Source organism: Schistocerca serialis, chromosome 6 (assembly GCF_023864345.2).
Source record: "Schistocerca serialis cubense isolate TAMUIC-IGC-003099 chromosome 6, iqSchSeri2.2, whole genome shotgun sequence".
NCBI classification, from domain to species: domain Eukaryota; kingdom Metazoa; phylum Arthropoda; class Insecta; order Orthoptera; family Acrididae; genus Schistocerca; species Schistocerca serialis.
This window is the reverse complement of record NC_064643.1, coordinates 630,169,549-630,184,850: the sequence shown is the minus strand read 5'-3', so window position 1 is coordinate 630,184,850 and position 15,302 is coordinate 630,169,549. Positions and strand designations below refer to the sequence as shown.

The 15,302-nt window shown below is 43.2% G+C and overlaps 1 protein-coding gene across 1 annotated transcript in view; it reads right to left on the bottom strand.

Annotated features, from left to right (window-relative positions):
* LOC126484254 (trichohyalin-like) overlaps positions 1–15,302 on the bottom strand; it is a 731,617-nt gene that overhangs the window by 549,832 nt on the left and 166,483 nt on the right. The gene's annotated exons all lie outside the window — the stretch shown is intronic.

Here is a 15,302-nt window from a genome sequence, read left to right as displayed (position 1 = left end):
AAAATAGTTGAACACTATGTATGTGAATTTACCCAGGACTGCGTAACGTACGTTACTGATGGTACGTGGAACAGCACCATATAAGACGAAGAAAATGGAATATGAGGTCGAAACTATCGAAATATAACTGACTTAAAAATGTAAAGCCTAGTCGGTGCTCATGTTAATGGACGTCGTAATAGGAGGGTGTCTTGTATTTGGCTAAGCAATAGTAAACATCGATGTTTACTCAACACTAAGAGACACAGCCGCAAAATAAGACATAACTGCATCCGCATTGAGGAGAGTTTTACAGTAAATTCTATTGTGAACTTAGTAGTACTACATTAATCAGCGACAACATTATGACCAACAACCTACTATCGACATAAACCCGTCCAGCGATAGCAGCGTCACCTGACGAGGAATGACTGCCGGTCAGACACACGCACGGTGCATGCAGTATCAGTGCTGTCCGTTTGTATAATGGGGAAGGCGCGTGATCTATCTGAGTCTGACCCAGGGCAGATTGTGACGGCCTGGGGTGCACGGCACTAGCATGCCGGAAACTGCACGACTTGTCTGGTGTTCGAGGAGTGCTGTGGTAGTGTCTTCAACAAGTGGCGAAACAACGGTGAAAGCAAGTCCAGACGTCGTGGGGTTGGGCGCCAGCCCATCGTTACGGATGTCGCACGTCGTAGGCTGGACAGGTTGGTAAAACTGTGGCGGGAGTAACATCGGACTTTATGCTGGGCAGACTACAGGTGTGTCTGAACACACGGTGCACCGAACACTCCTAACGACAGGCTTCCGCATCCGACGCCCGATGCAAAATGAAAAAATGGTTCAAATGGCTCTGAGCACTATGGACTTAACATCTACGGTCATCAGTCCCCTAGAACTTAGAACTACTTAAACCCAACTAACCTAAGGACATCACACAACACCCAGTCAGATGCAAAATGATTCAAATGGCTCTAACCACTATGGGACTTAACATCTGAGGTCATGAGTCCCTAAACTTAGAACTACTTAACCTAAGGACATCACAAACATCCATGACGGAGGCAGGATTCGAACCTGCGACCGTAGCAGCAGTGCGGTTCCGGACTGAAGCGCCTAGAACCGCTCGGCCACAGCGGCCGGCCGCCCCATTCATGTGCCAGAGATAACACCATGACAACGGCAACTACGACTGAAACGGGCACGTGACCATCGGAACTGAACGCTGGCACAGTGGCAGAGCAGTGCGTGGTGTAATGAATTCCGATACATTCTTTATCGTGCCGATGGGAGGGCGCGAATTGGTCGTTATGCAGGGCAACAGCTCCTTGACACGTGTACTGTGGGACGGAGACGAACTGGCGGCGGCTCCATTATGCTCTGGCGAGCATTCAGGTGAGCATCCATGGATCCAGTGGCGCTCGTGCAAGGCACCATGACGGCGAAGGAGTATCGTACACTGGTTGCAGACCACGTACACCCCTTCACGACGACCATGTTTCCCATCGGAAGTGGGATTTTTCAACAAGATAATGCCTCGTGTCACAAGGCCAGGAGTATGATGGAGTGGTTCGAGGAACAAAGTGGTGAGTTCCAGTTGATCTGATGGCCTCCAACTCGCCAGACCTGAACCCGATCGGACACATCTCGGATGTGACTGAACGTGGCGTCAGAGCTCATCGTCCTCCTCCCCGGAATTTACTAGAATTAGGTGACCAGTGTGTGCAGAAGTGGCGCCAGCGACCTACCAAGGTCTCATTGCTTTCTTGTCACGACGCGTTGCCGCGGTTACCCGTGTTGACATACCGGCTATTAGATAGGTGCTCATAATGTTCTGGCGGAACAGTGTATATTAACTACAACAACAAATTAGTCAGCATTTCATGGGCATAATCATCGGAAGAAACAACGTAACCCACTGTATAAAGGCAAAGACAGTGTTGTCCATAAAATGGCATTTACAAGCCAAATTATTGTTCCCTTTTTGTTTACATTTCCTAGTGTTGCACTGCTTTTTTCTAGAGTAATGGCGAACTCGCTCCGCTACCCAATAGCAAGCGGCGAGCAAAAAAAGAAGAAAAATACGGGAGGGAATTAAATGTGTCCGCACATACACATACAGACGCACACACATGTATAAGCGCACTCGTGCGTGGTAGCCAGTCACAACGGCGAAATAAAAACACAACGCAGGCTTTAAGCCGCGTGAGTGATTCGCCGCGTGTTTACCGAGCAGCCGGCTGGCGCGGGTAGGGTCCCGACTGAAACTCATCATTTCCGTGGTTTTAGCTCAATATTGAAACGCGTAAGATTTGTTCCACGCGATGCTGCAAAGTCTCAATATGAAACCGAAGCGAGAAAATCCTGCACAGGATGAGAACGGAGAGAAAACAGGACGCAGAGAGAGAGAGAGAGAGAGAGAGAGAGAGAGAAAGAGAGAGAGAAAAACTGCATTTGTGAACGAGGACGCCGCCGCGACAGTATAAGCGTAAGATGCAACGTGCTTATCAGACCGAGGCGTGAGTACATTAGATTGGAAACTCGGATCTCATATCCGAATATTTTCGAACATGAAAGCAATACAGACAACGACTGAGAGAAAGAGACAGACGATGTAATTAAAAAGAAAATCTAAATATCGTCTCTGCAAGAGACGAGGGGAAAATACAGCCATTCCTCTTCGTTTTCTATTTGCAATGCTGTTTCTCTTTTAAATAAAAATCTGTAGTATTTGTCTTTTAGAATTGAAATTCAGTTGTAAAAGACGAGTACTAGCCACTATTATCCACAACACAAACAGGAAAAAGGAAAACGCTTAACAGGTTATTTAGGACTTGAATAGGTTCATTTTTACATCGCTGGAGTTTGCTTGTATCATTCATTTTTGTGTTACTAATCAAGAGTCTTCAATAATTTCATATTTATTTATTATGTAACTAATGCACTGACATCAAGGCAACTTTTATCTTCCGAACGTCTGTATTGTGTCTGTTTTCTGTCTTCACCTGCAGGGTTTGGTCACAAGATAACCCAGTACTATGAGAGTCATACTGTAAGCCATGAAAACGATGGTATATCGTGCGATCATGTGACATAATCGCAATCGCAGTAAATACATCCGACAGCCCGCGGCAGACAGTACCGAAACCTCAGTACATGCGACTACGACCTCTTTCCACAACTGACGTAATCACTGCGTACGAGACTCTTTGCAACAGGGTGAATATCCTCAGACCATTTAGGCGACACGTGACACACACCGATGGCAATGCCAATGGCATTCAGAGTCTTCCCCATCATTGGCAACGCCGTGTGGATGCCCTGCGGGTACTGTTTTAAAGGACAGTAGCCGCGCGGGATTAGCCGAGCGGTCTCAGGCGCTGCAGTCATGGACTGCGGCTGGTCCCGGCGGAGGTTCGAGTTCTCCCTCGGGCATGGGTGTGTGTGTTTGTCCTTAGGATAATTTAGGTTAAGTAGTGTGTAAGCTTAGGGACTGATGACCTTAGCAGTTAAGTCCCATAATATTTCACATTTGAAAGGACAGTAGTTGATTTTCATTCAGTCTTGTTCCACTTGTACGCGTGCACAATAAATTTACACAGAGTTCCAACGCGTGTGTTTCATTTAAACCTTTTCTGTGACCTCTTGCACTGGACCCATGTTTTATGTTGCATTCATATACACATTGTCTTACCGGTCCGTACATCGTGGAATGTTGTTGAATTAACGCAGTGTATACGGAAGTTACAATGACATGGAATGAATCTCGTATAATTTTCATTTGTTCTATTTTCAGTTCTCGTTTTGCAATATTTCTTCTTTTTTTCACTTCGTTTATTCCTCTTTACCACCGCCTAGAGCCGTAATTTTCTGTTTCCTTCACGCAGACTTTAAATGTCATATCATATTTGTCAGTGACATTTTATTTTGTATTGTGTATTCTTGTATCCCTAAATTTATTAAATGTATTTTTAAAATTATTTTATAAACAACTACCACATCATCAAAAACACCTCGCAGTACTAAAAGACACATACTGTCTCCATATACCTGTCAGAAGTTATAACTTGGTGGAAAAATATCGACCTAATAATTCATGTTGCACTATTTTCAAATAATACTCCCGTTTCCACGTCACACAGAGACTCTTGATGTGGCCTGATGATGATTTTCACAATTCGAATGTCGATTGTTCTGAGAGTTGAAGTACCCACATACTCGTACGTATGCCAATCATGCTTCACTAGAAAAAAAGAGCATTTCAGGATCAACCTCTTCATCGTGCAAAGGCTGCATCAACCAGCTGTAGTAACTAACGTCGAGCAAAAGTGCCTAGAGGGGTCAGTCGATGCAATACCATTGCTCTGTGAGGTTCTAGTTTAAACCTGTCCACAACACTGTGAGCTACTCACACATCCATCCGAAATGCTATCAGCGCAAGTGTCGAGGTCGTTCTTAACTCGTCTAATTTGTAAAATACTAAGGGAGCGGAGACTGTTGCACTCTCCTTTCAAAGAAGAACGCGGAAATGTCGACAGGCAATGTTATCAGAAATTCGGACGTCTATGGAAAGACGGATGTGCGAAGCATACAATGAACTTCGAGGGTCATACATCAGCGAAGGATCTTACCGAGAACGCGAGAAAATTCTGGCCCTGCGTAAAACTACTAAACAGGTCTAAGGTTTCTGTTCAGTCACTCGTCGAAGAGTCTGGCGTGGCAACGAAAGACAGCAAAAAGAAAAGCTGAAGATTTAAATTTCGCGTTTAAAAAATCATTGACGCAGGAAGGTCGTACAGACACACCATCGTTAGATCGTGGCACAGACTCTCGTACGGAGGGCACAGATATAGCCATCCATGGCACTGAGAAACAGCTGAAAGAGTTCAAACCAAGTACATCACCAATTCTGGATGTTATGCCAGTTCCGGTTTACACAGAGTACTCTTCGGCATTGGCCCCTTACTTAGCTTGCATTTATCGTGAATCTCTCACGCAAGTGACTGCAAAACAGCGCAGGTGATTCCTGTCTATAAGAAGGATGAAGAAGCGGACCTGCAAAACTACAGATCAAAATCCTTAACACCAGTTTGCTGAAGAATTTTTTAGCGTATTCTGAGTTCGAATGTAATAAATTTCGTTGAGAGAAATAAGCTCCTATTAACAAACAAACACGGATTTAGAAAGCATACTCGTGCGAAAGTCAACTTGCCCTCTTCTAGCTCCATCTCCTGTGAACCACGGACGAAGGGGAACTTGTAGATTCCATATTCATAGATTTCCTGAAAGCGTTTGACACAGTGCCACACTGAAGATTATTTACGAAGGCCTGAGCATACGGAATAGGTTTACTTATTTGTGAGTGGCTGGAAGCCTTCTTAAGCAATAAAGCCCAGTACTAGATACATAAACGATCTGACGGATAGGATAAGGAGCAATCTGCGACTGTTTGCTACTGGCGCTGTCCTGTACGGGAGAGTGTCGTCATTGACTGACTTGTAGGACAGTTGTTCCCAATCAATCTGAGACTATGAACCCTAAGTACGATTACATATTAGCTAGTCCCATCTCTCCCCCTCAACATCAACGTTAACGACTAACAAAGCTTTAGAATGAAAAACATGTTTGTTTGAACGCTTATTTTTAAAATAAAATGAATGTTTAGTTTTTGTAGGTTTTTATTGATTCACGAACTAATGAGTCAAAAATACAATTGGTACTGCTTATTTTTAATCCTATTTGTTATAGACTGAAGAAATTATTTGTGCATCGCGCTTGCTTCCTACAACTCCTCACAAAAGACAACCAACTATCCACAGTGGGGTTACAAAACACGCTTCCTCTGCACCATTCTTCTCCCTAGCGATATTTGCTTTACCCACACCCTGCAACCCCATTTGAAAACAACCAGATTAAAATGTGTGCACTATACATAGGCCCACTGTTTGTAAATCACTTGACTGCTCGACTCTTTACCTCTGAACTGGCAAAAATTAGGGGACTTCGAGCTGCCAATACTTTTATATCCGATTACTGCCACTAATAATAATAATGATGATGATGATAACACAGAGAAGGAATTTTCGTGAAACATATAAGAATATGTGATGTGTATGTCACAGTTTTACTGACATAGATACATGGTGCAAAGCACAAAGTATGTGTATAGTGAGTGGTCTAAGTAGGGATGATGATGTTCATACATTCATTTCATGAGCTGTAACCACTGCATTAAGTCATGCATTAATTCTAGGATTTGAATAAAGTGTTGACAACTTGTGTAATCAGTAACAAGACCTAATAAAATGATCTTTAAAAAATAATGTAGGTTCCTGATCGAAATACAATTGAACCTAGTCACCCCTCAGAGAATTATATGTTACCCCTCAGGGGATAATTCCAGCCCCCCATCCCCCTCCCCAGGTTGGTAACAACTGCTGTAGGAGGACACAAGACGGCTTCGACAAAATTTCTACTAGATGTGATCAGTGGTAGCTTGCTCTGAACGTACTCACAGCAGGATTAAATATGGTAATACTTGCGCAAATGAGAACTAGTCCCACTAACAAGCTACGGAGAATAATAATATTAGTGATGTGCAGCTTGTCACGTCGATTGTTGTTGTTGTTGTTGTTGTGGTCTTCAGTCTAGAGACTGGTTTGATGCAGCTCTCCATGCTACTCTATCCTGTGCAAGCTTCATCTCCCAGTACCTACTACAACCTACATCCTTCTGAATCTGTTTAGTGTATTCATCTCTTCAACTCCCTCTATGATTTTTACCCTCCACGCCCTGCCCTCCAATGCTAAATTGGTGATCCCTTGATGCCTCAGAACATGTCCTACCAACCGATCCCTTCTTCTAGTCAAGTTGTGCCACAAATTTCTCTTCTCCCCAGTTCTATTCAATACCTCCTCAACAGATATGTGATCTACGCATCTAACCTTCAGCATTCTTCTGTAGCACCACATTTCGAAAGCTTCTATTCCCTTCTTGTCTAAACTATTTATCGTCCACGTTTCACTTCCATACATGGCTACACTCCGTACAAATACTTTCAGACACCACTTCCTGACACTTAAATCTGTACTCGATGTTAACGAACTTCTCTTCTTCAGAAACGCTTTCTTTGCCATTGCCAGTCTACATTTTATATCCTCTCTACTTCGACCATTATCAGTTATTTTGCTTCCCAAATAGCAAAACTTATTTACTCGTCGATTAAATTAGGCGTAACGTTGCAAAGCGACATGAAATGAAACGAGAATGTAAGGTCGGAAGTAAGTAAGGCTTCGTTTTATTGGGAGAATTGTAGGAAAATGTGCCTCATCTACAAAGAGTTGCGCGAATAGAACACTTGCACGACCTGTTCTCGAATTTTGCTCGAGTGTTTGGGATCCCCATCAGGAAGACTTCGAAAAAATTCAGGGGGGTGCTGCTAGATTTGTTACCGATTGGTTTGGTCAACAGGCGAGTATTACGCAGATGCTCCTTGAACTCAAGTGAGAAACCGTGGCGGAAAGACGACTTTTGCGAAACACTATTGAGAAAATTTAGAGAACCAGCATTTGCGGTTCACTGAAGGACGATTCTAACGCCACCAAAGCACAATTCAAGTGAAGGCTGCGAAGACAAGACAAGAGAAATTATGGCTCGTTCGCAGGCTAGTAACAGTCGTTTCTCCCTCGCTCCTTTTGCGAGTGGAACGGGAAAGGAAATGACTAGCTATGGTACAAGGTACTATGTATGTAAATATAGATGTAAACGTGTTTATTGGGTGCAGCCGGTATGCCACAGGTTTCCGAGCAGTGGACGTCAGCACCATGTAGTGATCGCAGTCTGTGGCCTATGGAAGCATCGGTTCACTCTTAGTGCCCTGCACATCGATTTGTAAAATTTCGTCACTCTGTTTAAATTCATTAATTTTATAATCTTTTCCATATTTAACTACTAATGACCTACACCCCGTTTCTGTATTTGGTGTAAGTTTGATTCTCTCAAACGTCATCTGAAATAGAATATTTCCTGTAATTTTTTTCAGGAAGTTATTTATTCAAGCGATATTATACAGCGTTATCACTTTCAGGCAGTATTTGCCATTAATTTGCTGGCACAAGTAAGACAGTTTTCCGCACTAATTTCCAGAATATCAGCAACAGGTTTCAATTTTTCTTATTTCTTCCTGTAATGTTTAAAAACTAACTGTTTCGTTCGAGAGAGTGATTGGTGATGGACATGGAGCAAAGCGTCTAGAGAAGTGGTAAGGCACTGGACCCGTGTTCTGGAGAACGGCCGTTCAAATACCAGTTCGGCCGTCCAGATCTAAAGTATATCATCCGTGATTTTCCTAAATCGCTCAGCGCGAATGCCGGGATTGTTCCTTTCAAAGGGCACGGCTGATTTCCTTCTCCAGTCTGAGTTTGTGCTCCACCTCTATTGACCTCGTCACCGACGGTACGTTAAATCCTAACCCCCTTTCTTTTCCTTTAGTTGTTGGACTGTTTCCATTATTATTATTATTATTATTATTATTAGTCGTAAAGCTCCCAGTGTGGAAGAAGCTAAGTAAACATGGTTCATTTTCCATTCTTCTTGTTCTTCTAGTTATTTTTATTTGCCCACCAGTTTTTCATTGATTGCGAGAAATTAGCTATTCTTTCTTCGCTTCATATTGTTCCGGTTCTTCGGGCTTTTGTCTCTGGTTTAGCCTTCCATTTTTCTACTTTTATTCTAAAATTGTTTCTTACGTATATTTCTTCTTCGATGATTTTGGCTAATTCCAAGTCTTTTTAACATTTTTAATCCATTCTCTTCCGTTAGCGAGGGAATCTACGTTTTTTACTATTCTTTTTGCTAGTCTGTGCTCGGGAAGCATTGTTTTCTGGCCCCAGAATTTGAGGCGTATGTTAGAATATTCGTCAATTTTGGACGTTTTCTGTAGTCTATATCCTCCATCTTGGTCCCAAAATTTTCCTCATTATTTTTCTTTCTTCGTTCTTTGGATTTTCTGTATTAGTTTTCCTGTTTAGTGCCAAGGTTTCGTTGGCATATGACATTCATGTATAATTACTGTTTTGTAAGGTAAAATTTTGGCATTTAAAGATAAGCATTTTCTATTACAGAGGATTTGCACTAATCCTAACCTTTACGAGCTTTTAGCATTCTTTCTTGTCGTGCATATTTTTAAGAGATAATCTCTCATACATATTTAAAGTGTGATACTCTGTTAATTTCTCCATATTTGATTTGTAATTTGAAAATTTCTAAATTTGTTGTTGCAAACACCATCTTTTCAAATGATATCTGCAGGCCGACTTTCTCTGCGCATTCTTTTAGAGTTTCTATCTGCTTTATAGCCATCTCACAAGAATTTGCCATTATTGCGAGATCGTCCGCAAAGAGCAAGTAAGGGATTCGTAGGTTATTTATTTTTGTTTTTGTTGCTAATAAAATTACACTAGTGGCCACTAAAATTGCTATACCACGAAGATGACGTGCTACAGACGCGAAATTTAACCGACAGGAAGAAGATGATGTGATATGCAAATGATTAGCTTTTCAGAGCATTCACACAAGGTTAGCGCCGGTGGCGACACCTACAACGTGCTGACATGAGGAAAGTTTCCAACCGATTTCTCATACACACACAGCAGTTGACCGGCGTTGCCTGGTGAAACGCTGTTGTGATTCCTCGTGTAAGGAGGAGAAATGCGTACCATCACGTTTCCGACTTTGATAAAGGTCGGATTGTAGCCTATCGCTATTGCGGTTTATCGTATCGCTACATTGCTGCTCGCGTTGGTCGAGATCCAATGACTGTTAGCAGAATATGGAATCGGTGGGCTCAGGAGGGTAATATGGAACACTGTGCTGGATCCCAATGGCCTCGTATCACTAGCAGTCGACATGACAGGCATCTTATCCGCATGGCTGTAACGGATCGTGAAGCCACGTCTCGATCCCTGAGTCAACAGATGGGGACGTTTGCAAGACAACAACCATCTGCACGAACTGTTCGACGACGTTTGCAGCAGCATGGATTATCAGCTCGGAGACCATGGCTGCGGTTACCCTTGACGCTGCATCACATGCAGGAGCGCCTCCGATGGTGTACTTAGCGACGAACCTGGGAGCACGAATGGCAGAACGTCATTTTTTCGAATGAATCCAGGTTCTGTTTACAGCATCATGATGATCGCATCCGTGTTTGGCGACATCGCGGTGAACGCACATTGGAAGCGTGTATTCGTCATCGCCATACTGAGCCGGCCGGTGTGGCCGTGCGGTTAAAGGCGCTTCAGTCTGGAACCGCGTGACCGCTACGGTCGCAGATTCGAATCCTGCTTCGGGCATGGATGTGTGTGATGTCCTTAGGTTAGTTAGGTTTAAGTAGTTCTAAGTTCTAGGGGACTGATGACCACAGAAGTTAAGTCCCATAGTACTCAGAGCCATTCCAATCGCCATACTGGCGTATCACCGTGAGTGATGGTATGGGGTGCCATTGGTTACACGTCTCGGTCACCTCATGTTCGCACTGACGGCACTTTGAACACTGGACGTTACATTTCAGATGTGTTACGACCCGTGGCTCTACCCTTCATTCGATTCCTGCGAAACCCTACACTCAGCAGGATAATGCACGACCGCATGTTGCAGGTCCTGTACGGGCCTTTCTGGATACAGAAAATGTTCGACTGCTGCCCTGGCCAGCACATTCTCCAGATCTCTCACCAACTGAAAATGTCTGGTCAATGGTGGCCGAGCAACTGGCTCGTCACAATACGCTAGTCACTACTCTTGATGAACTGTGGTATCGTGATGAAGCTGCGTGGGCAGCTGTACCTGTTCACACCATCCAAGCTCTGTTTGACTCAATGCCCAGGCGTATCAAGGCTGTTATTACGGCCAGAGGTGGTTGTTCTGGGTACTGATTTCTCAGGATCTATGCACCCAAATTGCGTGAAAATGTGATCACATGTCAGTTCTAGTATAATATATTTGTCCAATGAATACCCGTTTATCATCTGTATTTCTTCTTGGTGCAGCAATTTTAATGGCCAGTTGTGTAGTTTCCAGAAATTTTCTTCTTAAACTTTCTTTGCCCATTCTTCCATGACTTTGTATAGAACTACACTGAATAACAAAGGCAATAACCCATCACCTTGTCTAACCCCAGTTTTTGTCTCGAATGGTTTGGAAATTTTTCCCATAAATTTCACTTCTGCTCATGTATTTGTTAATGTCTGCTGAATGATTTTCTGTATTTTCCGATCCAGTCCTTTTTATTCAAGAATCCTCAATAGTGTGGGTCTGTGGATTGAATCATAGGCCTTTCTGAAGTTGAAAAAGACATATACTGTAGGACTGCCTCGCATCTTCCTGATTCTTGTGATTAATTTTAGATTTAAAATTTGCTCTGGGCACGATCTGTTTGGCCTGAAACCAGTTTATTATTATTATTACTATTAAATTCATTGCTACTATTATTAATTATTCTTCCACATCATCCAATCTATTATAAATTTCAATAATCTCATTGAAATTATATGCCATATTCTCTGTATAATAAATTAAATGCAATGCCTGTTGAATGTAAGATGGTGCTTAATGACTTTGATACCTCCGTGAGGGAAGAACAGCTCCAAAAATGTTCAAATGCGTGTGTTGTCTTATGGGACTTTACTGCTAAGGTCATCAGTCCCTAAGCTCACACAGTACTTAACCTAAATCATCCTAAGGACAAACACACACATCCATGCCCGAGGGAGGACTCGAACCTCCGCCGGGACCAGCTGCACAGTCCATAACTGCAGCGCCCTAGACTGCTCGGCTAATCCCGCGTGGCAAGAACAGCTCCATTTCAAAAGACATTAAATAAAAAACTGGTATCTGAACGGGGTTTTTAGATTTTCATAAACAATTCATTTTTAAATTCACCCTCAAAGTACACTGAGGTGACAAAAGTCATAGGACGCCTCCTAATGTCGTGTGGGAGTTCCTTTTGTCCGGCGTAGTGCAGCATCTCGACGTGGCATGGAGTCAACAAGTCGGAGGGAACTTCCCTGCATAAATATTGACCTATGCTGCCGCTATGGGCGTCCATAATTGCGAAAGTGTTGCCGGTGCAGGATTTTGTGGATGAAGAAACCTCTCGATTAAGTCCCGAAAATTTTCGACAGGATTCATGTCGGGCGATCTGGGTGGCCAAATCATTCGCTCGAATTGTCCAGAATGTTCTTCAAACCAATCGCAAACAATTGTGGTCCGGTGACATTGTCGTCCATAAAAATTCCATCGTTGTTTGGGAAGACGACGTCCATGCCTGGCTGCAAATAGTCTTCAAATAGCCGAACATCCAAACCACGCAGTCAGTCCCAAGTAAACACAGCCCACACCATAACGCAGCCACCACCGGCTTGCACAGTGCCCTGTTGACAACCTGGGTCCATGGCTTCGAGAGGTCTGCGTCACATTCGATCCCTACCATCAGTCTTTCTACCTGAAATCGTGACTTATCTGACCAGGCCACGGTTTTCCACTCGTATAGGATCCAACCGATATGGTCAGGAGGCCAGGTGACGATATGCTGATAGCGAAGGCACTCACCGCACTGTCCTAACGGACGTCGTACGTCCCACATTGATTTCGGCGGTTATCTACGAAGTACTGCTTGTCTGTTACCACTGACAATTCTACGCAGACGGCGTGCGGTCACAATCGCGTGAGAAACCTTTGCACATGAATCATCAGAGTACAAATGACACTTCCACCAGCGCACTGCACTATAACATCTTATGTACGCTGTATTACCGCCATCTGTAGATGTGCACATCGCTATCCCACGACTTTCGCCACCTCAGTGTACTTCCCTCTACTATGTAGTATTTTCAGCATGTAACCAATGACTTTCTAGAAACAGCAGCTGAACGAAAGCGATATACATACTTCACTCGTACATACTCGTAAATTAAACCCAGTCAGCGTTTATAAACTGCGGTCCACAACAAATAAATATTATTATTCACCTTTTCGGTGAATGACAAACATGTAAGACATGTAGCTAACTATTCGCAAGATGAATGAACTTGAAAACCTATCACTATGAAAGTTTAAAGAAGAAAAATGGTGTACGTATTCAATTATTATTTGTTACTGCGTCCGTAATGTAACGTGATTTCAAGAAATAAAACTAGAAAATTTCTGCAGCTATGCTATTTATGAAGTAATTAAAGTATGCTGATACAATAGCTCCATATTTATCAGTTATATATAACCGCTTGCTCACAGAAAGATCCGTACCTAAACATCGGAAAATTGCTCAAGTCACACCAATCCCGAAAAAGGGAAATAGGAGTAATCCGCTGAATTGCAGGCCCATATCACTAACGACGATTTGCAGTAGCGTTTTGAAACGTATTCTGTGTTCAAACATTATGAAGTACTTCGAAGAAAACGATTTATTGACAGTTAGCACGTATTCAAAAAATATCGTTCTTGTGAAACACTACTACTTCTTTATACTCATGAAGTAATGAGTAATGTCGACAAGGCATGTCAAATTCATTACATATTTTTAGATTTCCAGAAGGCTTTCGACACCGTTCCTCACACGCATCTTCTAACCAAACTGCGTGCCTACGGAGTATCGCCTGAGTTGTGTGACTGGATTCGTGATTTTCTGTCAGAAAGGTCACAGTTCGTAGCAACTGACAGAAAATCATCGAGTAAAACAGAAGTAATATCCGGCATTCCCCAAGGAAGTGTTATAGACCCTCTGTTGTTCCTGATCTATATTAACGACATAGGAGACAATCTCAGTAACCGTCTTAGATTGTTTGCAGATGAGGCTGTTATTTACCGTCTTGTAAAGTCATCAGATGACCAAAATGAATCGCAAAATGATCTGGTGAGATATCTTTAAGATGCGAAAAGTGGCAATTGAGCCTGAGTAAGGAAAAGTGTGAAGTTATTCACGTGAGTATTAAAAGAAATCCACCAAATTTCGATTAGGCGATAAGTCACACAAATCTTAAGGCTGTAAATTCAGCTAAATACTTAGGAATTACAATTACAAATAACCTAAATTGGAATGATCGCATAGATAATGTTGTGGGTAGAGCAAACCAAAGACTGCTATTCATTGGCAGAACACTTAGAAGGTGCAACAGGTCTACCAAAGAGACTGCTTACACTTCGCTTCTCCGCCCTATTCTGGAGTGTTGCTGTGCGGTGTGGGATCCGCATCAGGTCTGACTGACGGATGACACTGAAAAAGTCCAAAGAAGGGCAGCTCGTTTTGTATTATCGCGAAATAGGGGAGATAGTGCCACAGACATGATAGGTGAATTGGAGTGGCAATCATTAAAACAAAGGCGTTTTTCGTGGCGACGGGATCTTCTCATGAAATTTCATTCACAAATTGCCTCCTTCGATTGCGAAAACATTCTGTTGGCACCCACCTACATAGGCACAAATGATCATCACGATAAAATAAGGGAAATCAGGAACTTCCTGCCAGATTAAAACTGTGTGCCAGACCGGGAATCGAACTCGAGTCTCTGTCCGGCACACAGTTTTAATCTGCCAGGAAGTTTCATATCAGCGTACACTCCGCTGCAGAGCGAAAATCTCATTCTGGAAGAGAAATAAGGGTTCGCACAGAAAAATTTAAGTGCTTGTTTTCACTGCGTGCGGTTCGAGAATGAAAGGGTAGAGAGACAGCTTGAAGGTGGTTCACTAAAACCTCTGCCAGACACTTTATTGTGAACAGCAGAGTAATCACGCAGATGTAGATGTAGATCTAAGGCCCTCTGCACTCCGAGCTGCGACATTTGGCGAAGACGGCATAATTTTCGTGTTCATGATAGCGATAGAAACTGCATGAGCGTCTCGAAATGAGCACGTCAGAGCGCTTGTGACGAGGTGTCGGCTGCAGTGGGACGGGATACAATACGCCAAAGTCCTCAACCCCAGCCGCGTCCAGCGCGCGGTGCCAGGGACTCCCACTAGGCGATTCCAGGCGCGGCCTCGAAGGCTGTTCTTTCAAATTAAAGCGGCTGCGTACGACAAGAAGGAAAAGGGTTTTTTATTTCGCCGACTCTGTAGAGCTCTGATAAGCAGGATGCCGTAATAAAGAATTACGAGCGACACAGGCAATTAAAAAGACCCCGCCCCTCCCACAGCGAACGCTGAAGATAATGGAGGGGCGGAGAGAACTATCTCTCCCTAATGAAACTCAGCAGCAAAAACCGCGCACAGCTTCTGTGCTCCACTGCCCATCTGAATTCTACTTCACGACAGAATAGAGGCTTATAATGCGC